Raw genomic sequence first — 23778 nt, forward strand, 5'->3', positions numbered from 1 at the left:
GCTGAGGTTTTGAACTGTTTCTCTAGAGTGTTTTGTTGCTGCCTGGGAAGGAAATGGTTCCTGTTTTTAAACCAAAGTTTAGGTGCTGTGCCTGCCTCTCACTGCCAGCTAGGCTGCAAGCCCTCAGTTTCAGAGGGTGAGATTTTTGCATAATTAGGTGAGGAAGAGGCACTGCAAAGATGGGGTTTCTTTTACTTGGCAATGAAACAGATAGCTGTTTCTGATATTTCTTGGGAGAAATCGAAATATCGTACAAGAAAATACGCTGGGATGGGGTTGGTGCTGGGGGATGACTTGCTGCATGGCCTGAACAGCCATCTCTCTCCCTTCTTCCCCCGAGTTCTCCTTCCTCACCTGGCTCCAGAAAATATACCTTTGGTTTGGTCCCTGCAGAAACACTTCCTGTACTTTGTGTCTTGAATCCACCTCATATCTTGAGGCCTCTGTATATCTTCCTGTGTCATTTTGCTGGAGTCTGTAAGCCCTCAGAAGACAGGAATCCCTTCTAAGAAACTCCCTTTACTGAACCCCAGACAGGGTGATCGGGGATAAATGCTTCAGGGTGGTGGGCATGGCCCCTCTTATCCTTACAGGAAGCATCTTGACTGGATATTCAGGTCAGAGACAGTGTTCCTCAGCACCAGGCTGGCCTTCAGCACAGAAAACTCCAGGTAGGGGCAGGGCTGGGTGAGCAAATGCAGGGGTGGACTGAGGAGAGTGAGGCTGACTGAGCTGGGGAAGCGTCCTCCAAAGGTTTCAGTCTTTCATTCCTCTAGGTGCCTTTTTACCTTCAATAACACTTTTCCACTCTCTTTTCTCCCTTGGATCACTTCTGGAAAGGGTTTTAAAGAGCTCTGCCATATTCCGACCCCGTTCTGACCCCTTACAGTGCTTTTTTTCTTACCCAAAGAGAGATCACATCTGAGCTCCTAAGATAATTTCTTTTTCCTGTCTCCAAGGAAAGGAGTTGATGTGTTTCCCGGTCATTGAGAGACTGAGGCCCTCATTTGGGAAGGGCTGAGCTTGCTTCTATAAATTGCCTTGTCAGAACAACCTGTGTGGCTGCTCAGTCTGTGCCTGGCTGGAACGGAGCTTCAGGGAAGCCTCGCTGCTGTGTGATGCCACCACCCGAGAGTCGTCACTAGTCAGTCCCAGGAGTTCCCGAGACTCCTCTCCAATGCCCTTAAGGAAGAGGTTGGAGGGGTAGGGAAGGTCTCCCCATTTCATAGGGAGGGGGTGCCTAAATGTCAGGAGACAGCAAGGGAGATGGCGGCACCAGGCCCTGGGCCCTAGCTTGGTCTCTCCTTTCAGAAAATGGCAGTTTCCTGGGGCCACATGCCTCCTTTGAGAGGGGCCGGGGACTTGGTTTTGAGTCACACCACAGTTTTAGGAGGCTGAGGCAGTACTCTCCTGGTACTTTCCCACTTGACCAGGCACAATTAGATCTGGTTTCTCTGAGTCATGCATGTCACAAATGGGGCCTGGGGGAGAGCCAGCCTATGGGCTCAGGCAGTGCAGACGTAGATGGTCTCAGTAAGACCGTCATAGTTACCTCAATCTAAGGTGTTGCCTAGATGGGTAGGGGGACTTATCAGGTCACAGGACAAGGTTTTGATGGACCCAAGGTTAGAACTTACCTCTTTTGTCTCCCAGCCCAGAGAATTTTCTTCCTTAGTCCCACGAAAGACAGGGTTTGGTGATTTGTAGGACTGGTGACTGTGAAGTCAGGCCAGGCCCTCTGTCCATCCCTGATATTTGTTCATTTTTTTCCTCTCAGGGATCTAACCCTGGAAGTGGGGCCAGCTTCCATTCCCATCAAGTTCCCAAATGCCTACAGGTGGTGGCCATTTAGGGTTTTGATATCTGAGCAGGAACACGAGTGTTCTGAGCTCTCTCTGCATGTTAAACAGGCTCTGGGACCCCAGGACTCTGGCATGGCCCAGAGCATTGGGGTGAGTGCTCTGAGGACAATACAGCTTGCTGCTTGCAGAATGTCAGAGCACGTCACTTTACAGATGGAGAAACTGAGGCCCAGAGAGGTGGAAGGATGTCACCAGGCCACACATCTGTTTGGGTAGAGCCAGGACTAACACCCCTCCAGGACTCCTTGTCAAGTGCTCTTCTTCTTGGTCTTTTCCTACTCAGCAGGTGACCCAGGATATAGGCCTTGTCCTCTCAGAACCTTCTACAAAATGGAACACTCAACTTCAGGCTGGGTCAGGTCTTGAAAGGTCTTTCCCATCCCTCCATTCCTTAAGGCACGCCAGCTAAGGGGACACTGACCCTACACTTGACACTAGCAAGTGGTCCCTGTAATCTTACAACTTTAGTGATTTAAAATTATTCTAGGTGTCTATCCTACAACTGAAATACGTTAATAGATAAACATCTATCTTCCCATTGGAGACTCCTCCTCATGTGTGTTTTTCTCTGTGGATACGAAGAACAGAACGTTGACTATATCTACAGTTAAATATATATTTCTTCTTTTCTTTTTTTTTTTTTTTTTTTTTTAAGATGGAGTTTTGCTCTTGTTGCCCAGGCTGGAGTGCAATGATGCAATCTCGGCTCACTGCAACCTCTGCCTCCCAGGTTCAAGCAATTCTCCTGCCTCAGCCTCCTGAGTAGCTGAGATTACAGGCGCCCATGACCACACCCAGCTAATTTTTGTGTTTTTTTAGTAGAGACAGGGTTTCACCACGTTGGCCAGGCTGGTCTCGAACTCCTGACCTCAGGTGATCCCCCTGCCTTGGCCTCCCAAAGTGCTGGGATTACAGGCGTGAGCCCCTGCACCCGGCCTATAGTTCAATATTATACTTAAGTACATAGAAAACACACTTCCACGCCTCCATCCACCTAGGCTTTCTTGGGTCTACAGTGACACCATTGATTTATTTTTCTTCAAGGAAGATGCAAGAGGAAGAGGGTCCTGGAGGTCAGATCCTACACTACTCCCTGTTCCCTGCCTGTAATTTTTCCACCTCCTCCTGCCTGGCCAGTCAGCTCCTCCCTGGACAGGGTCCTTGTGGTACTCTAGGGACACTAGCCAACCCCACTAGCCCTGGGACAGTTGGGGAGGTCCCCATCTCTCTGCTAGCAGAAGGCACACTCAGACCTCAGGCATGGCACCTACCCCTCACCACCTTGGCGTGAGAGAAAAGAAAGAATACTAAAAATAAGTTAGCTCCAAATTTGAGCAATAAAAATTTATTCATCTTTATTCCAAGAATCTTTGGAACCATTGGCCCATTTGACTGTTTTTTGTGTGCTAGCTCAAAGGCTTACATGGCTCAAGACTAGTCCCAAAAGAGATTTCAGACTGGCACAGCCTCCAGGTAGCCTCATTTAGAGATACCGCCCAAACTCCACACTGGTGGGATTCACTGCCCGCTGCCTCCTCTGGCCCTTCCCAGCATCGTCAGCCCTATAAGATCAGAACTGGCATCTCCTTCAGGTCCAACACCACCAAGTACTTGGTTACAAAAGCCAGTATTGGCCGGGCGTGTTGGCTCACGCCTGTAATCCCAGCACTTTGGGAAGTCAAGGCGGGCGGATTACAAAGTCAGGAGATCAAGACCATCCTGGCTAACATGGTGAAACCCCGTCTCTACTAAAAAATAGCAAAAATAAGCCGGGCGTGGTGGCGGGTGCCTATAGTCCCAGCTACTCAGGAGGGTGAGGCAGGAGAATGGCATGAACCCGGGAGGTGGAGCTTGCAGTGAGCCGAGATCATGCCACTGCACTCCAGCCTGGGGGACAGAATGAGATTCTGTCTCAAAAAAAAAAAAAAAAAAAAAGCCAGTATTGACCAAATACTGCTTGGGTTGATGCATCTTCTCTCTTGCATCTTGTACAATCGGGTTGGACTAACTTGAAACAACCCCTGCTTTTCAGTCATTGAATATAATCAGAGGTTTATTTCTTCCTTTACTTAAAGTTAGATTGGCAGGTGGGGATCAGGATAACACATGGGAAGCTTGTGGGCCAGACCCACAAATGGCGGTTGTTTCTTGCACCCACAGGCCATTGGCTGGAACTCAGTCACGTGGCCACACCTATCCACAGGGGAGGTTGGGAAGTGAAGTACAGCTGTGAGCCCTGGCAGAAAAGGAAGCAGGTTGTGGTGAGCATTTAGCTGTCTCTGCCATGCATGCCTCCTGCCACCGTTTCTGTTCCAGGCACCTGGGAAGCTCTGCTCATACCTGCTTAGTAAAGGACATGACCTCTGTTTCTCTGACCTTGTACCTCTCTCTCATCTGTCACTGAGGATATTCTGTTCTTGAGATTGGGTCCTGTCTCCCCCATCTAAACTAGAAACCCTTTGAGGATGGGTGCTTTTCCTCACTCAGCACTTTTCTGGTTTCTCTGTAGCATCTGAAACCTTCAGTGTTGTGCCAAGTTGGCCTCAACCACCTGCACCACAATTACTCTTTGAGAATGGAGTTTCAGGGGCCCTACTCCAGAGCTACTGGCTCCTGAATCTTTGGAGATGGGACCCTGGACTCTGCTTTTCTAACACTTTTCCCAGGTGATTCTCATATATACTGCAATCTAGGAACCACCTGTTTAGGAAATAGTTGGTAATTGACTGCTTACCCCAACTGGAATGCAAGATGAGAACGTGTCACAGATTCCTAAGAGGTTCCTAGGCTGGAAACTGAAGTCTAGAGAGGGAAGAGGATTTGCCCCTAGTCACACAGCTCAGTAGAGACAGATCCAAGGAGTCAGGCCTCCTGGGTCCTGCTCAGAGCTTTCTCTGCTAGTCTCATCACATGCTGAACTCTTATTTCAAGGCTGTTTGGGTGACAGCCCTTTGAGATCTTGATGGCACATGATGTAAGGGAAGACACACAGCACTAACTATAAATGAAGTCCTGCCTTCCCATCCAGCTCCAGCCACTAAGAGGTTATGGCGAAGTCACTTCAATCATCAGACTCAGGTACTTCATCCTACCCTTCTCAGCAAGCACCCTTGTCATGTGGGTGTCCTTATCTTCCCTGATAACTGAGAGTCCCTTGCCTCTTTGCATGGGAACAGACCCTTTTTACTAGTTTCTCATGGGCCTGGTAGAGATTCTAGATATTGGTTCCCAAGTTCTCTAAACCATAAGGACTTCCCCTAGGGAGGAGTCAGAGAGAAGACCCCCTCCAGGACCACCTGAAACTCACCCAAGACATCCTCGTTCACACGCCACTTAGTCCAGGCCATCCCTCACTCTCTGTTCTGGTTCCTCCCCTCCTGCCCTCCTTCCTCCCCTCCTGCCCTCCTTCTGTCTTCACAAGTTTAGACGTTTATCCAGAATCAGCTTTTCCCTATAAAGCAATTTCAGTTACAGTTTAGGGCACAAAATATCCACCCACCCAAGCAGTTTAGGGAGAAAAGAAGAAAGATTTTATGCCAGTATCAAACCCTGAATCCCGGGTCTTATTGCACATTGTCAGATCCGGCTCTGGATCCAACTCCTAGCCTAGGAGCTTGAAGGGGTCCTAGCTTGGGGACCTGGATTCTCTTCTCTTCTGCTCTTAACTTGCCAGGTAACCCACACCTATGTACCTTCTGGCTTTGGGAGCTGCCTGGGGGGGGAACCCAGACCTGTCCTGCAGGTCCTTGGTTTCTTCTTCTTCATGGTTCAGTCTACCTCAAAGAGTATGGGGTGGGGATCCAGACCTAGCCTGGCATATTCTTCAGAGACAAGAGGATGAGATAAAGTGCCACAAATCCAGAGCACTTGATTTCAGGGCCAGGAGGGAGAAAAGAGCTGCAGTGACAGACGGCTTCAGGCTTGAATCGCTGAGTCTGTGGCTTCTGTTCACAGAAGGCTTCTGTCCTGGGGCCTCATCTCCTCTCTTTTCCAACAGCAGCCCAGCTTTAGCTGGTCACCTCTAGCCTACATCCCTCACCCTACTTCTCTTCCTAGCTCTAGAATGGCATTTTCTACAGCTTCCTGGAGGTCTCTGATACCTAAAATTTATTGTGTTCAGAACCAACTCATAAATCAGAGATAACTGATTTATTTCTCTGTCTCTGCCCCACCCTCCTAGTCCCCCACCTTCAATACCTCAGGAGCCTTCACTTCTTCTATTCACCCCATCTGTCCCCACAGTGCTGCAGGGGTCAGACCTCCCCTCTCCCTCCCCACCCCACCCTGTGTTGGGTGCTCATGGCCTCTCACTGAGATGCTCCAGTAAGTCAGTTACTCTGCAGTTTCAATCCTTTGTTTTCTCCTCTGTGTATGCTGCCTACAACTGCCAGGGGCTTATTTTTCCCATATCCCAAAGTCTTCCCAGGCTCCCTTTGCTTCCAGAGTGAAGCCCATACTTGGTTCTTCCTCTTTAATACAGCATCCAAACTCTGCAGCACACGGTCTCAGTCAGAATGGTGTGTTTTTTTAACTTTCCTATAGCACTGAGCACCACAGGTGGGGGACATAAAGATGGATGAGATGGGGTCTCTGCACTTGAAGGCCTTAGGGCCCCCAGCCATGTTGTGTAACAGACCCGAGCTACTCCATTTCCCCATCCATGAAGTGTTTGGATGGGGGCCCTGACCACGGAGATATCCTAGTGGAAGATGCTCTCAGCATCTGCCTTGCAGCCACATGGCTTTTATCATGACATAGCAGCAGCTCCTGAGACAGGGAGGATGGAGGGGCTGACTCCTAGAATCAAAGGGTTTGAACAGGAATTGCCCACGAGGGGCTAGGGACAGGCTGCCAGCAGACACAGTGACAGAGCTGCACCACCACTGAGGAGGATGGAGGGGATTCACCTCACCTCTGAAAAGCAGAATCTCCCGGAGCTGGAGGAGATGGTTAGGGGTTATCACAGCTATTCCTCTGTCCCCATGCAGGACTGCACGTAACCCATGACAGGCAGGGGAAGGAAGGTATGTTCATTACCACCATCCTAAGTTAGTTTACCATCCTAGGCTAAGTTAGTTTACTATCCTAGGCTAAGTCAGTTTACCATCCTAGGCTAAGTTAGTTTACTATCCTAGGCTAAGTTAGTTTACCATCCTAGGCTAAGTTAGTTTACTATCCTAGGCTAAGTTAGTTTACTATCCTAGGCTAAGTTAGTTTACTATCCTAGGCAAGAAAAGCAGGGAGGGAGGCAGCAGAGTATTCGTGCCTGACAGATGTCGCTGGCAGAAATTCTGCTGCCATCAAGCCAAAGGGTTGACACATTCTATGAGGTAACATGTGAAAGGGGGTGAGCCAGGGGCAAGGTTGCCAGCCCCCACACTTGTCCAGCTCCAAAGCACATGCTCGTCCCACCACACACACAGCTGAGGGAAAGTCCAGCTTTGAAAGGCTCCAAATAAGCTCCAGTCACCCCTCTCAAGCTCTGATGTCCTGCCATAGGAAGCTGTTTTTCTCATTCAGTCAATTTCCTGATGCTGAAATTCAGGCCATTTTTTTTCCTGTTCTAGTCTTGGGAAATCTGGATTACTGTACTTTATTATCATGATCATCTCATCAGCCTCCAATTCATGAACCCCTCATTATCCTCCTCATCTCTAGGCTCTCCCCGATGTGGTGAGTGGTGGTCAACTGTTCCCCCTACTTTGCTGTGGATGACATGCAGGAACTTGGTCTGCAGGGCGCTCGCTTTGCATGGGGAGCAAGAGGCAGGTCTCCTCACCCCAGAACTGAAGTTCCACCTGTCTCCTCCATTGGCCGGAGCACAGTGAAGAGGCACTTGGCACCTATAATGCCAATGCTCACACTTGGCTGGGAAGGCGTGGGTTCAGGAGGAGAATGTGGCAGCTGGTGAATCCGGGGTGTTAGAGAGCATTTCCAGTTGTAACTTGGATGCCCCCTTCTCTGTGCTCCCCAAACACCTGGCCTCTCTTTCTCTCCTATCTCTCCTTTCAATAGGCTATAATTTTCTGGACCAGGGACCACAGCTTGTTCATCACTGTGTCCCCTGGCACATGGTAGGTGCTTAATGTGGGTTTGACAGAGGAGGAGTGGGTTTGGAGCTTCTTTCCCAGGGAACATGAGCAAGTACTTTAGGGCAAGGTTTGTGAAAGTTGATCTCAGGACTATTTTAAAGGGAAGCTTGCTAAAATTCTGGATGTGGAATAAATGGATTTTTCCAGATACCAAGAAATGAAAAATCCCACTGAGTGAGCAGAAAATGCAAGAACAACTTTTCATACCTAGAGCAGCCCCCTCCACCCCAGCTGTTTGCCCTGGAGGATGGGGGTAGGCAGGGTGGGTCACTAAGCAACCAAGCCCTGGCACCTGTTGGCAGGAGAGTCGGCGTGGGTCTTCCTCAAGTGGGGCCTCCGAGGGGGTTGGGCAGAGGGGCCTATGGGAGGAGGTAGGGGAGCCTGCTCTGACACATACCCTCTGCCTATCTTTCAGCCTTGGGGAATGGCAGGTTGGGGAGGAAGAAACCAGGAAATCTTTTGTTTATTTTACTCTCCCAATTTAATATTGAGTGGGTGAAAGATCCTGGTTTGGCAGTGCCATTGGTCTGGGCACCCACAGTCAGTGGATGGAGTGGGCAGGAGCAGGCTGTGCTGGGGCCCTGTACCTCAAGGGAGCCTGTCCCTGGGCCTGAGAACCCAGGCCCAGCCTTCGCTCTGTGTGACCTCGGGGAACCACCACTCTAGGCTTCACTTTCTCCGTCTGTAAGACGGGAAGACCTGCCCTGCCAGCGGAAAGTAAGTGATAAACATCTGATTGTGAGAACTCATGGCGAACTCTGGGGTTGGGGATAATAAAGGCCATTTTGAGAAACACAGTTGCCGGAGGTAGGGCTCATGACTAGGGTGGGTGGAAGTGTAAGGCTGTGTTCACAGACAAGGGCGGGTGCAAGGGGCTGCTGGGAAATGGCTGGAATGTGCAATAGTAATGACTGGTGACTGGGCCTTGATATGTGTCGGGTACTGTCCTAGGTGCTTTACAGGTAAACACTCAATTTAATCCTCACAACTACTATACTAGGTAGGTACATTACTGTTGCCACTTAAGAGGAAACTGAAGCACGGGAAGGGGTCAAATAATGTGCCCAGGGTCACATAATAGTAAGTGGCAGATCCAGAAGTTGGACCCAAATAGTCTAATGCCAGAGCTCCTAACCACTAAGCTGTAGCTCTTTCCAGAATTCTCCAAGTAGTTGAAGCCCAGCGGCAAGGCCAAAGCATGCCCACAAATGCAGCCTCATGACAGCAGTACCATCTTGGAGTCACCGAAGATAGGACCCTTTGCCAGGCCATTTAGGGGACAGAGGAGATCAAATGTCCCTGCCCCTGGGCCTTTGTGGCACAGTGAGGGGATACAAACATTAAAAGACTTGGAGCTAGTTAATAACTACATGGACACATTTTAGTATCACATATTAATCCCTGAGCACCTGGGTGTCGAGACTGCCAGCCTGGGGTGGGGTTAACAGGGCAGGCAGCATGTGAGGACTCGTGTGGGCTGGTGAAGAGGCGCCCAGCCCTCAAAGCTGCAGACGGAGGGAAGCCAGGAAGGGCTGCACTTCCCCAGTGGGCAGCGCAGGCTGGTGTCCTGGCTGCTGGCGCAAGTCTCAAGCTGCCCCTCCCTGCCTAGCAAGCATGGGCAGCGTGGGTATGCAGGGTGCTGGGTACTGACTCACCTCCGGAGACCACTCGGCTCCCACACACCACCTCTGAATGATCTGAATCATTTATGGGGCTGAATGCCCTGTCCTCCAGGGAGCTCCAGCTGGAGCTGGAACCGGCACATGGAGGTGGAGAAAGCTCCCATAGTCACCCGGACCGTGTGCAGCCTGCAGGCAGAACCTATAAACTGGACTCCTAAAGCCACTCCTCTCAAGGACTAGAGATTCTACTGAGTTTCACTCTGTGGTTCTCAGAGCATCTGGAACTCTACATAAAGCTGAGGAACCCTTTGTTTAAAGCATTACTGTGCAGGGAAGTCCACTATGTGAGGGCAAGGATGCGATCTGGAGGTGGAGATGGATAGCTCCGACAGTGAGTCAGTATGTAGCTCCTAGCTCTGGAGCACCAAGAGTGTGCCACATCCATCTCTCTAGACGCATATGAGGCTGGAAAGCCAGATTTTGACCTCACCTTGACCTTGCCATGACAGGGTAGTGGGAGAACATCTGGAGAAGGCTGGGAAGTCCCCACTACCTGAACCTCCTGTAGGGGCCAAGGCAGAGCTTCCCCTTGGCCCTCTGAAGGTTTGCTGAAAATCACTGGCATGAGGCAAATTGATGAGCAAGCAAAAAGGCACACAAATTTATTTAATGTGTATTTGCGGGAGCCTTCCGAGACGGGCGGATCACGAGGTCAGGAGATCTAGACCATCCTGGCTAACCTGGTGAAACCCCGTCTCTACTAAAAAATACAAAAAACTAGCCGGGCGAGGTGGCGGGCGCCTGTAGTCCCGGCTACGCGGGAGGCTGAGGCAGGAGAATGGCGTAAACCCGGGAGGCGGAGCTTGCAGTGAGCTGAGATCCGGCCACTGCACTCCAGCCTGGGCGACAGAGCGAGACTCTGTCTCAAAAAAAAAAAAAAAAAAGAATGAAGACCCAACCCCCAGTGGGGTACAGAAGCTCACACACATCCTGAGGTTTCAGAAAGACTGTGGGCTCAGAGCATGGCCCCAAATAGGTTATGCTTGGTAATCAGGTTTTAGTGGCAACACAGGTTTTGGGAGGGGAAGAAGAGGAGGCTTGGCTAGCCAAGGTGGTCTTGTTATGTAGATGAAACCTCACAGGTAGCAACCCTCAGAGAGAAGACATGGTAAATGTTTCTTTCAGATCTTTAAAGATGTCAGACTTCATTAATCTCTCCTAGATCTGGACAAGGGAAGAAGGTTTGGCTGCATTAAAGGAGATTCTCTACAGATGCAAATATCCCCCACAAAAGATAGCTTTGCAGGGCCACCTCAGTCTGCCGGCCCTGTGGCAGCCATCTCAAATTATGTCAAAGTAATATATTTTAAGGTCACATATTTTTATCTTTTTCACTCCTCATGACTCAGTTTGCTCTAGAATATGGGTAGGTGGACCAGTTCATCTTGAGGCCCCTTCCTGATCTCTGAGCACAGGCTTCTGTGCCCTTGACCTTTCTGGGCCGTCTCCTGAGAGGTTTTGAGCAGGCATGCCTGCTACGCCTGCAGCAGCTCCTTTGAGCTGGGCTGGGGTGTCCAGGTCATTTTTCATGTTCATTCTGCACCCCAGGAGAGTGGCCTAGTCCTAGGAAAAGAGGCTGGTCTTGGAGGGCTTATTTCACTTAGCTTAATGTTTTCAAGGTTCATCCATGTGATAGCATGTGTCAGAACTTCATTCCCTTTCAAGGCTGAATGAGATTCCATTGTACGGATACAACACATTTTTTGTTTATTCATCCATCAGTGGATACTTGGGTTTCATCATCAGTGGATACTTGGGATGCTTCCACCTTTTTGGCTATTGTGAATCATGCTGCTGCGAACCTGGGTGTTCAAATACTGGTTTTCTGATATTTGAGTCCTTGCTCTCACATCTTCTGGGTGTACACCCAGAGGTGTAATTGCTGGCTCACATGGTAATTCTGTTTAATTTTTGAGGATCACCGTACCATTTTCCACAGTGACTGCATTATTTTACAATCCCACCAGCAATGCACAGGGCTGCAGTTTCCCCACATCCATGCCAATGCTTGTTATTTTGTTGTTTATTGTTTTTATTAACAAGCATCCTGATATGTATGAAATGGTATCACACTGTGGTTTTGGTTTGCGTTTCCCTAATGATTAGTGATATTGAACATTTTTTTCATGTGCTTGTGGATCACGTATAGATCTTCTTTGGAGAAATGTCTGTTCACGTCCATTGTCTATTTTTTAATGAGGTTTTTTGTTGTTGTTGTTGTTGTATTGTGGTAGTTATTTATATATTCTGCATATCAATCCCTTATGACATATATCATTTGCAAAGGAATACTCTCTAACTTGGCCTGAAAGAACTGAGAGAGCTTAGGAGAGAGTTGGCCTGGGATGGGGTATTGGGACCCACTCACTGACCTACCCACCGTCCATCCTTAATTCACTCTGCAGTACTCTGGTTCAGGGTGGTCTGGGAATACAAAGATGGAAAAGGTACAGTCACTGACTGTGGTGTGCTCATAGTCTAATGAGGGACACAGGCTTGTACCACTAACACTAACGTACAGTGTCCAAGCAATGCTGGAATAATTGGGCATATGCTGATGTTGTTGGAAAATCCACTAATTCTAGATAACAGTGGGTATCCCAAAAGACACTGTCAGTTCCAGGAGCAGGAGGCCAGTTCTGTCAGATGTAGAGAAGGACTTCTCAGGCTGAATGGTTAGATGAAGGGCTCAGGGAGATTGAAAGGAGGCTGACCTAGGTGAGGCTGGGCAAGTGGACAGGGACCTAGCCGGAAATCCAAGGAGGAAAACACCCAAAGAAAGACTTTCTAGAAACTCTTGAGGGCATAGGAAGATGTCCCAAGGGAAAATTCCTGTGGCCATCTCAGAAGATTGAGTGTTGCCCTATTCTGTCTGGTTCAAACTTTAGACATCTGAGCTGAAAAGGGGGCTTCATGAAGATCTGGAGCAGGGGAGAACAGAAATGGAAAGGATTTGGGTCATCTATTCCCAGGGGCAGAGGGCAGAATTCTCATCTGGTGTTCAATAGTCGCAGAAGTAAATGGGTCCATGGACCAGAAATACTATAAGACCTTTATAAAATTCTGGAACCTTTTAATTACATTTATTTTGGGGTTTGGGGTGCATGCGTGTTACTGCTTCTTTGTATTTTCTCCAATACATGAAGCAAACGTTTAATGAACCCCTATTGTGTGCCTGACACTGTTCTGGGAGCCGCCTCCGTGAACAAGCCAAAGACCCTGCCTTGAGGGAGCTTCTTCCGAGACAGCCCACACAGTTGTGTCCTAGGCCACAGCCTGGCCTTGGAGTGGCTGTGGATATCAGAAAAACCTCCAGAATCGAGTACATGGGCACAACGTTACAGAGGACAGAAGAGCACATGGTGCCCCTGGGATGCAGCAGGGAGGAAGGGAGTCTGTCTAGACCTGGGGCTAGGGTAACCAAATGCACTAGTTGCCCAGGACTGTCCTGGTTTTAGCATTGAGAGCCCTGCATCCCAAGAAAACTCTCAGCCCCAACACACTGGGACAGTCGCCCTACCTGGGACTGAACAGCTGGAAAGCATGGTCAACTTCTCCATGAGGCACAGCAGGCAGAGTGCCAGAGGTGCACATGACTTTAGAGGTGCACAAAAATGTTTTAATTTCTTTAAAATCGTGAGAAAAAAATGAACATGTAGGTTGAGGAAAGTTTTAATATAGGATATTGATGTATTTGTCTTTATACCAATGCAATCATAGATTAAAATTTTCAGTGGTTTTTTTTTTTTTTAATGGAGGAAGGGGCCCTTGGCCCCAAAGACAAAAGTTCTTAGGACCCATGAAAGTCATAATGTGGCCTTGGCTGAAGGGTCTGTCAGGGATCAAGGTCCCATATTGGGTCCCCACTGACCAAGCTTCGGTCAAATGACTACTGAAGATGATAATGGACAAATTTGGACAAATGACTACTGAAGATGATGATGATAATGATGATGATGATGGTGATGATGATGATTTGGATGATGACATGCTACCTAACATTTATGGAGTGCTTACTGTGTCCTTACATTGTGCTAAGCACATTCAGGCCTGAGATCTCATTTCATCTTCACAACAAATGTATAAACTGCATTTCACAAAGAAATTAGGCTAGGTGTGGTGGCTCATGCCTGTAATCCCAGCACTTTTGGAAGCCAAGGTGGGAGGATTGCTTGATTTTTACCTTCACATCAATCCTGTGAGGCAATAAAGGATTTTTATCCCAAATTTATAGATGAAGAAACTGAGGCATAGAGATTTTCTGATTTTCTCAAGATGACATAGCTAGTAATAGGAGTCAGAAGCCAAACACACTCTCGTGTTCATCCTGCAGGTATTTACTGAACCTCTGCTATATGTCAAGCTAGCACTGGGATCTGGGACGCCATAGAGAGCAAGACAGGCATGGGTGTTTCTCTCACAGAACTCAGTCTAAATGGAAATCCAAGGCTCACTGCACTGTAATTCCTAGGAGAAATTAAGACCTCAAGAACCATTGAAGGTTCTTGAGCAAGTATTTCCTATTTGCCTCATGCTCAGAGCCACCAGGCATAGAGAAGAAGTAGCAGTGGATGTAAGTCATCAAAGAGCTTTAGTCTAGTTGGGAAGAAGACCCGAGATGGATGGTCTACTTGGAGGTTAATATGAGTAGCCAAGCACAGTGGCTCACGCCTGTAATTCCAGCACTTTGGGAGGTCAAAGCAGGAGGATCACTTGAGGCCAGGAGTTTGAGACCAGCCTGGGCAATATAGTGAGAGCCCCATCTCTTAAAAAAACAAAATAGAAATCTGAGTCTTAGTGAGGTGGACTTGATCAAGTTTACAGAAGACCAAGGGCATGGCCAGCACAGGCCACTTGTGGCCCAGCATGCAAGGCAGCACGGCCTAATGGTGAAGAGTAACAGCATCTTTCTTGTTATTTAAGGGATTCAATGAGATCAGGACCTTGAACCCTTCAGGGCAGTGCCTGGCTACTGGCGATTTTTAACATTATAATGAGGCCCTGCCGGGCTTGAACCTAGGTCCCTGTAAGGGAGCTACTGTTCCCTGGTGTGACCCACTCTAGCTGAGCTGCTGACCCACTCTAGCTGAGCTATGCAGAGACTGAGATGGTACCTCAAAGAGCAGGGGACCCTGTGCCCAGGCTCTGGGGCATGCTGGCAATGGGGGGAGTCTGCTGGAGTGGCCTGATCTGGGCTGCCTGAGGCTTTTTGTCCCAGATCGCACTGTACTTGCTCTGGTGTGCCACAGCGCATGCACCTCTGTCTTCCCTTCTCAGGTCACCTGCAGACCCCCAAGGACAGGGTCAAACCCCATCTGCATCATCTCCCAAGGTGCCTTTCACGATCCTCACCCATAGGCAGTTCATTCAGTTACTACTGGCAGACTGTTGACATTGACCATCTGCTCTACGTTTTTGTCTTTGGGGACATGAGTCTCTTTCCATTCTCAACCTCCACTCCCCACCTCTTTTTTCCCTCTGCTCTGTTAATACATCCTACCAGAGCTGCTCAAATTCCACATGCTCTGCTGCAAATAACCTATTAGAGAACACAGTTAAGGAGTTCCCAACCCTTTTATTTTTGGGACAATGGACAGTGCCATAGAGGGACCTGTGGAAATCAACCCCTTCACTGCCGTGGGTGGGTCCGTGGAGTCCATTTCAGAACACAGGCCTTTGAAGACCTGGGAGGGAGCCGTGCAGCGAGGCCCCATAGGGATTCCTCTTTCTCATTTGGTTGAGACCATCACAGAGGGACCAACAACTTTTTTTTTTTTTGAGACAGAGTCTTGCTCTGTCACCCAGGCTGGAGTGCAATGGCACGATCTTGGCTCACTGCAACCTCTGCCTCCCAGGTTTGAGTGATTCTCCTGCCTCAGCCTCCCGAGTAGCTGGGATTATAGGCGCATGCCACCATGCCCTGCTTACTTATTTATTTATTTATTTATTTATTTATTTATTTATTTATTAGAAGAGGCAGGGTTTCATTATGTTGCCCAGACTGGTCTTGAACTCCTGACCTCACCTTTGAATGTGGTTTGGACATTGAGCAGGGTATTCCAAATCCAGCCCAGATAGATGGGTGTCTGCCCCTTGCCTGCAGAGGTTCCCATCTAGGGCAGGCCCGACAGAAGCACCGGGTGTTTGGGGTCTGGAAGGCAGCTGAAGACAGACAATTTCCTGTAGGAGGGGCCTAAGGCTTTCCTCCCTGACTTAAGCCTGGAGATGGCTTCCTTCCAAGGGCAAAAGAATTGCTGCTAACAGATTTGCTAAGAGCTGAGAAAGAGGAAATGTGGCAAAGGCTCATGGTGAATGGCTTCCGGGGTATTTTTTGTTTTGTTTTCTTGAGTTGTGTGTTAAGAATGCGTAGACTGGCTTGGGCTTGGCTAAGATAGAGTCTTGCTGACAACAGAGAAAAGTGGTGAGCAGTGAAAAAGTAAAGTCATGATGGTTAGAAATGTTCTTCGTGCTCCTTTAGATTGGTTATTCCTGCTGCCATTCAGCCATGCTAACTAGCCTCCAAGAGGCCCCCATCTCCACACCCAATTCTCTGAAATAGAAGAGGAAGCAATGATGAAAAAAAACACACCCTATCTTATGTGTAAAATCTTAGTCCTGCGAAGGGGCCCTTAGAGCTTCTCCAGTATCACTTCATGATTTCACAGATAAGAAAACTGGGGCCCTGAGAGGGGAAGTAACTCCCCAGAGGTCACAGGTCATTTGATGGTCTTGCATTTGTTCTCATCAGCCAGCTGCCAAGGGCTGAGCCATAGGGCTAAAGCCAAAGTCCAAAGCCTCATGTGTGTTCTTGGCATCAGACCCTCAGGGTGCAGCTGAGTGTGAGGTGCTTCTGGACCTAAGGGTCTGGGGTGGGCTCTGGCCTGAGACTCCCCAGGCTGTCTTGCCCTCCCCTGCCACCCAATCAACAGGTATTTATCTGACACCTACTTAAAGTTCGGCCCAGGTTTCAGCCAAGCGGGGTGCCAAAAAGCTTAGGCACCAAACTAATATCTGTCTCCCTCCAGAGAGCATCTCAATGGGGAGATGGGATTAACATGTGAAACAATCATTAAACAATAATTTTATTTATTAAACAATAAAAGGCAGCATATAATTAGATGACAACTGTAGCCATACAGGCTCTGAAATCACCTCTATAGGCTTTTGCAGTATGGATTTAACATTAGCCAGCAGCTGCAGAGATCTGTGACGATGGTAATTTGTACTTTTGCTGCAATGGGAATCTGAGGCTTTGAGGCCATGGGGCTGGTGTTTGGGAGTGAGTCACAGAACCAGGGAGTGAGCCTAGCCGTCTACCTGCATTCCTACCCCAGCCAGCTTTGTTGCCTCCTCATGGCAGAATGGAGGAAAGTAAGCAAAATCCACGGAAGTGCCCAAGCCTTTGTCTACTTGTGAAAAGTGTCCATGAAATGAGAGTGAAGTTACAAAGGCCCATTAACTGGTGGTGTGAGGAAATACACAGGAAACATAGGAAGTATGATTCAGGAGAAAGAAAGAGACCAGGACAAAACTGTGATTACCTTTCTCCATGTGGGAATCAAAATGCCAGGGATCTGGTATATTAAGAGAGAGGATGGAGAGATGGCTATAGACTGGAGAAACTGCATTGTGAAACTACACAGAGAAGACAAAACTAGGGCTAATAGTATTCTAGGCAGGGGACTCTGCACAAACAACAGTGTAGAGCCAACTGCTGCCCATGGCCAGGTTCCATAAATAAAGTTGGTTTTGTCTTTGAGACAGGGTCTTGCTCTGTCACCCAGGCTGGAGTGCAGTGGCACAATCATGGCTCACTGCAGCCTTGAACTCCTAGTAGGGGCTCAGGTCATTCTCTCACCTCAGCCTCCTGAGTAGCTGGGACTACAGGTGCACAGGTGCACTTCACCACGCCCAGCTAATTTTTGCATTTTTTTGTAGAGACAAGGTCTCACTATGTTGCCCAGATTGGTCTTGAACTCCTGGGCTCAAGCAATCATCCTGCCTTGGCCTCTCAAAGTGCTGGGATTATAGGTGTGAGCCACCATGCCCAGTAAATAAAGTTTTACTGGAACCCAGTCACTCATCCAGCAGCCGCTTTTGTGCTACAATAGTAGAGTTGAATAGTGGCAACAGACTGCATGGCCTGCAAAACCTAATGTATTTACTGCCTGGCCCTTTACAGAAAAAGTTTGCCAACCACTGGTGCAGAGAAAGGAATGAAAAAACTCTATGAGCTTGTGGCCAGTCAGAAGAAGGACTCAAGGAAAATGAAAACTGAAATTGGCTCAGAGGGGTAGAGCTTTGTTTTCCTGGGATGATAGTCACCATACATGCCTTTGGATAGGTCTGGTGATTTTCAAAACACTTTTGTACCCATTATCTCATTTGATTTTTACCTTCATATAAATCCTGTGAGACAATAAGGGATTTTTATCCCAAATTTATAGATGGAGAAACTGAGGCTTAGAGATTATCTGACTTTCTCAAGATCACGTCGTTAGTCATGGGAGTTAGAAGCCAAACACACACTTGTATTCATCCTGCAGGTACTGAACCTCTACTATGGGTCAAGCTGGTACTGGGATCTGGGACGCCATAGAGGGCAAGACAGGCGTGGGTGCTTCTCTCACAGAACTCAGTCTAAATGGAAATCCAAGGCTCACTGCACTGTAATTCCTAAGAGAAATTAAGACCTTTTTTGTCCACTGTAGGCAATAGTGGATCATGTAAGGTTCTTGAGCAAGTATTTCCTATTTGCCTCATGCTCAGAGCCACCAGGCACAGAGAACAAATTGAAGTATGATGTAAGTCATTAAAGAGCTTTAGTCTAGTTGGAAAGAAGACCTGAGACGGATGAGTCTACTTGGAGGTTAATGTAAGTAGCCAGGCGCAGTGGCTCACGCCTATAATCCTGCCACTTTGTGAGGCTGAAGTGAGAGTATTGCTTGAGGCCAGGAGTTTGAGACCAGCCTGGGCAACATAGCAAGGCACCTCATTTCTACAAAAAATAAAAAAATTAGCCAGCAGTGTGGCGCATGCTTGTAGTCCCAGCTACATGGGAGGCTGAGGCAGGAGGATCGCTTGAGCCTAGGAGGTCAAGGCTGCAGTGAGCTGTGATTGCACCAGTGCACTCTCGCCTGGGTGACAGAGCGAGACATCTCAAAAAAAAAAGTAAGTGTGTGTGTGTAAGTAGATGCACACTTAAGTGCCAAATAGTACAGTGTTGCCTTTAGACGTAGGTTAGCTTTAACCTCACTGTGGCTCACTTTCCTTGATGGTAAAATGAGCATCATAATAGTATTTTTTTGTGATACATTTGCTTTGATGAAGAAATGAGCTAATACATGCTAAGTAAGTAGAATAATGCATGGTACATATTAGCTGTAGTGAGTCATCATCATCATCATCGTCATCATCATTCAGGGCTGGAGTGATCAGGAAAGGCTTGACAAATGAAGCGACTTCTGATGGGCAGACAGGCGTGAGATGATTCAAATCGTGGGCCAGGAGGAGGAAAGACTGACAAATTTAAAAAGAGGGAGAGTGAAATTTTTAACAAAAATGAGGTTTGTGATTTTGGTTAAGAAAAAGTAGGCACGAATGTATATAATAGCTGCAGCACCGCGGGTGGGACACACATCCTCCTCAGCCCACCCTCATCCTGGGGAACCCCCTCTCATTGCTGCAGCATTCCTGGGTGCCCCGTGCCCACCTGGGAATACCAGAAGTCATGTGACTCACTCAGAGCCTCTCATTAGGTCACTCCCACTCACCAAAATTAAGATTACTTATGTCATTGATTAGAATGCAGAAGTAGGGTTTTGGTGCTGTTGCTTTAGTGATAAAATAAAGAAAAACAGCTTAGGGAAATACTGCTCTGAGTTAGACCCCAGACGACAGGGGTATGGTCCTCCTTATTTTGTTAAGAATATTTAAATGGAAGCATTAGAGAATCACTCAGAGAGGTGTGGGGGGGGGGGTCGCTCTGAACCCCTAGCACCCAGCCTCTTTACTTGGCTGTTCCCCAATCACCTCCAGAGCTAAAAGAGGACATCGCCCTTTTCCACAGCGTAGGACATGTGAGCACAAACCTATTTTTCACCAGTGCCCTGGACATGCCAAGTGCATTGGGAACAGCTCAGCCATCTGCCACCAATGCCAGCGGCTTAATCGGAGCAGATGAATTCCATGCCAGATGCACCGAGATGTGTGAGCCCCCCAAGAGAGACACCTCACATGCCAATGTCTATATTTGTTAAATCATAACAGAGTTCCCTATTCTGTCTCTGTCTTGGGCCACCCCAAGAGACAAAACTGTCTGCTTGGTTTCTCGCTTTGTACCCGTGGACAGATCCTTCACTTTGAAGGCTTAAGAATCTGGCAGGTGAATAGAAATCAGTCTTTGTCTCATCCTCTGACGATTGCTATAGTATCGATCTCGCTCACATGGCAGATAGTGCCTGTTAGGTAAACCTTTGGGGTGTTCGTGTGTTTCTTGGCGCCAAGTGTTAATTCTGCAGCTGGATGAATACCCTTGAGGTCTGGAATTGTTGTGAGGGGTCTGTCTATTTCAGTTCTTTTCAAATGTTGCTGCGAATTAAAATCAACTGGGAGATTTTTAAAATTCTGATGATGCCCAGACTGCATCCCAGATCAATTAAATCAGAATCTCCAGGGATAAAGCCCAGGCAGCTAAGTTTCTAAAGACCCCCCAGATGATCGCACCGTGCAGACAAATTTAAGAACGACTGGTCTAGATGATACGCCATCTCTTGGGTGGAAAAAGGATCCATGAGCCCTTGTGGCTGTGGCTGGCTGACCTACTTCAGGAGGTGATTCATTTGGTCCTTGGGTCACATCTTGTCTGCCAGATGTTTTTGTGGGCAGCAGCCATCCCAGACCTGGGTGCTGACATTCCATGGCTGTGACATTCGTAGTGTTGGCTACACACGGGGCTCCTGGCACTCCCAGACAGAGCTCCCCATCACCAGCCAGAGGGCCAGGCCTCAGAATGGTGAGGTCTGGGCTGCCGTCTTTTGCGTCAGCCCTGGAAGGCAGAGGTGCCTGTGGCCACTTTCGTCACTTCCCCGCGTTCGTGGTGGGAAAGGGAGAGATAGATGGGTCTATCTGCTGAAGAAAAGGGGAACAGGAAGAAGAAACCCTAGACTAAGACAGCTTTGCTTCTCACTGTATTGAAAATCAAGCCTTTGAAAGCCACAGCAGAGCTGCCTTTTCTTACAGGGAAATGGCTCTAGCTTGGTTGGAAACTATGAGAGGAAATCTTTCCGGAGCTTCTACAATTTTCTTTCCATCACTTAATTCTTTTTTATAGACAAGTATGAGAAAGCTATTACCTCCTGAGGAGCAACAGCCTACATGCATCAGAGAGAGAGTGAGTGTATAATGGTAACCAGACAACGGGATCTTTCCAATTGGAAGCTCCCAAAGGGAAGGCGAGATAGGGGTAGGGCCAGGGTCAGGCACATCTGGTCCCACAGACACGTGCTCAGCTGGCAAAGACTGAGGGCAGGGAGCTCTGGGAGCTACCCAAAGGAAGGGATGAGGAATGAGAGGTTTCATTGTGAGAGTCCCGGGTTAATGGACTGACAGTGAATGAAGAGAGTCTGTGAGGCTCACACTACTTGCTACTCACCTCTGGCAAGTGGAGATGGCCAGGGCTGCTTGCCCTTGGGTGGTGTGCAACAGCATCAGTGTTCAGTTCCAGAGACCTGGGAAGGCACGCGGGAGAAGGCTGGGCCCTGCATCCTGGTGGCTGCATCTCAACTCGAGTTAGAAGTCCTTCTTTCCCACCTTCACAGGTGACATGGTGCCTCTGGGGCCTGACCTTCTGCTTAGACTCATCTTAGATGAACATTTCACAGATCAGGGAACTTACAGGCTTTGGTTTAATAGCTGCTCGTCCCAGCCCTGCAGCATGGAGTTTCAGTGATCATTATGGGCGTGGCAGGCCGGCCCCCTCAGCAAAAGATGCCATCCCATGGTGGCTACATGTGAATTGAGAAGAACATGGTCCTTAGATGGATTTGATTCCAGTTCCTACTTAGCCTCTTACTAGCAGTGAACCAACCACAGGCATGTTTCTTAAACTGAGCCTCAGTTTTGTAATCTGTGAAATAAGAATGACCTATGTAGTATGTGAGAGAAGGTATTTGAAAGTACCCAGCACAGGCTGTTATTAATAGGTCAGGACCCCTTGGGGAGAGTACAGCGGGAGCAGACAGGCCAGGGAACGATGCCATGATGGAAAGAGGATGTCAGAAGCTGGGCATGGTGGCTCACACCTGTAATGCCAGCACTTTGGGAGGGCAAGGCGGGTGGATCACTTGAGGTCAGGAGTTCGACACCAGCCTGGCCAATATAGTGAAACCCCGTCTCTACTAAAAATACAAAAATTAGCTGGGCATGGTGGCATGCACCTATAATCCCAGCTACTTGGGAGGCTGAGGCAGGAGAATCGAACCTGGGAGGCAGAGGTTGCAGTGAGCCAAGATCGTGCCACTGCATTCCAGCCTGGGTGACAGAGAGAGATTCCATCTCGAAAAGAAGAGAAAAGAAGAGAAGAGAAAAGAAAAGGAAAGAAAAGAAAAGAAAGAAAAGAAAGCAAAGCAAAGAAAAATAAAGCAAAGAAAAGGGGAGGGGAGGAAGGAAGGAAGGAAGGAAGGAAGGAAGGAAGGAAGGAAGGAAGGAAGGAAGGAAGGAAGGGAGGGAGGGAGGGAGGGAGGGAGGGAGGGAGGGAGGAAGGAAGGAAGGAAGGAAGGAAGGAAGGAAGGAAGGAAGGAAGGAAGGAAGGAAGGAAGGAAGGAAGTCAGCTGTGCTGAGGGGTTGGAGGTGAGAGGCTGGAGCCATGCCAGCTCCTCTTGGCAGCTAGAGCCTGACATTGTATTGGTTCTGTGGGATTGGAAAGTGGGAGAAGGAAGTGATGGCAGGTTGTTCAGGATGGCGTGCCTCCCACATGGCTTGCTGAAGGGAGGAAGGTAGGGCAAAGCTCAGTCACGGGTGCCCCGTTGTGTTCCACGGGGTGGTGGTGTGATGTCGCGGCAGCTGTGAAATTCCCCAGCCAAACCCAGACACCCACAGGACAGTGTCAGATGGTGTCAGAGTCATCCCTCTCTGGGCCTCAGTTTCCTCATTTGCCAAAGGAGAATCCTGATCCACCCCAAGTCTGCTACACTTCTAACATCAGGCAAATTCTGGGTGGGTTCTGACCAACCAGTTCCTGCACTCCCAGCCATTCAGGGACAGTGTGAAGATAAAATTGGGAGGTGGGTAACAGTGAACTTGAGAGAGATCCAGAGAACTGACTGAGAGACAGTGGCTTCAACACCAGAATTCACCCCTGTATTCTCTTTACAAGGTGAGGGCCATTGACCTCAATCTCCTCAATTTCATTCTTCACTTATCCTTCCCAGGGAGTGGGCGGAGGAGGGCATCTGGGAACATATGAGAAGAACGAACACATGGTCTCGCAGGAGGAACACAACGGGACAGACTTGGAATTTCTGTTTTGTTCTGTACATACTGACTGTAGGGTGTGAGGCAAGTTGCTAAACTTCTCTTAGTCTCAATAGTCTCACCTGTAAGATGGGATAATAAACTATCCTGCAGATTTCTGGTTTGTGAGAATCAAATGAGAGAATGTATGCCAAGTACTTGGCACAGAGGAGGCCTCGCTAAGTAAATTCTAGGTGTCCCTGTGCCCAGTAGCGGTTTATCTCCTCTGTTATGGTAGACAGCTACAGCCCTTCATCCCTGCCGGTTCACTCATTCATTTGACAAATATTTACTTCTTGCTATGTGAAAAGCACTGTGGCAAGTGATGTGGGGCCTGAGCTGGTCTCCATATGTTCTTGCTCCTTGGGATCTAAGAGAATTCTTGTCTTTCCGATCAGCAGTATATACTGGCACCACGGGTAGATGCCTGTCCCTCCAGCTGTGTTGTTACTTCCTTGAGGAGACAGACCATGGCTTGTATTTCTTTGCATCTCCCATAGCATCAAAGAAGCATCTTTTCCATAGCAGCCCTCCGTAAGCAAATGTGGCTCTGCTCGTTCACCAGATTCATAGTCAGTGCCTGAGTGCCAGACACTTTCACACTTATCTCAAGACAAGCCTGTGCAGTAG

At 48.4% G+C, this 23778-nt stretch overlaps 1 protein-coding gene and 3 long non-coding RNA genes across 6 annotated transcripts in view; 2 read left to right on the plus strand and 2 right to left on the minus strand.

Moving 5' to 3' along the window:
• RASSF5 (Ras association domain family member 5) overlaps positions 1–23778 on the plus strand; it is a 79065-nt gene that overhangs the window by 48989 nt on the left and 6298 nt on the right. The window lies entirely within an intron of this gene.
• LOC144341440 (uncharacterized) overlaps positions 35–23778 on the minus strand; it is a 59398-nt gene continuing 35654 nt past the window's right edge. Inside the window, exons 2-3 of the long non-coding RNA XR_013418365.1 lie at positions 3532–6352; positions 35–2660 (exon numbers count right to left, since the gene is read on the minus strand). This is a non-coding gene — a long non-coding RNA (uncharacterized LOC144341440). The remainder of the gene's footprint in view (positions 2661–3531; positions 6353–23778) is intronic.
• LOC144341439 (uncharacterized) lies at positions 2483–22253 on the plus strand. The gene is made up of 3 exons (XR_013418364.1): positions 2483–2710; positions 15637–17431; positions 18744–22253. It is a non-coding gene; the product is annotated as an uncharacterized LOC144341439 (long non-coding RNA).
• On the minus strand, positions 16709–21641 carry LOC144341443 (uncharacterized). Its single transcript, XR_013418366.1, has 2 exons — positions 21290–21641; positions 16709–19155 (listed from the first exon to the last, which is right to left on the minus strand). It is a non-coding gene; the product is annotated as an uncharacterized LOC144341443 (long non-coding RNA).

The sequence above is a fragment of the Macaca mulatta genome, chromosome 1 (assembly GCF_049350105.2).
Source record: "Macaca mulatta isolate MMU2019108-1 chromosome 1, T2T-MMU8v2.0, whole genome shotgun sequence".
Classification (NCBI taxonomy): domain Eukaryota; kingdom Metazoa; phylum Chordata; class Mammalia; order Primates; family Cercopithecidae; genus Macaca; species Macaca mulatta.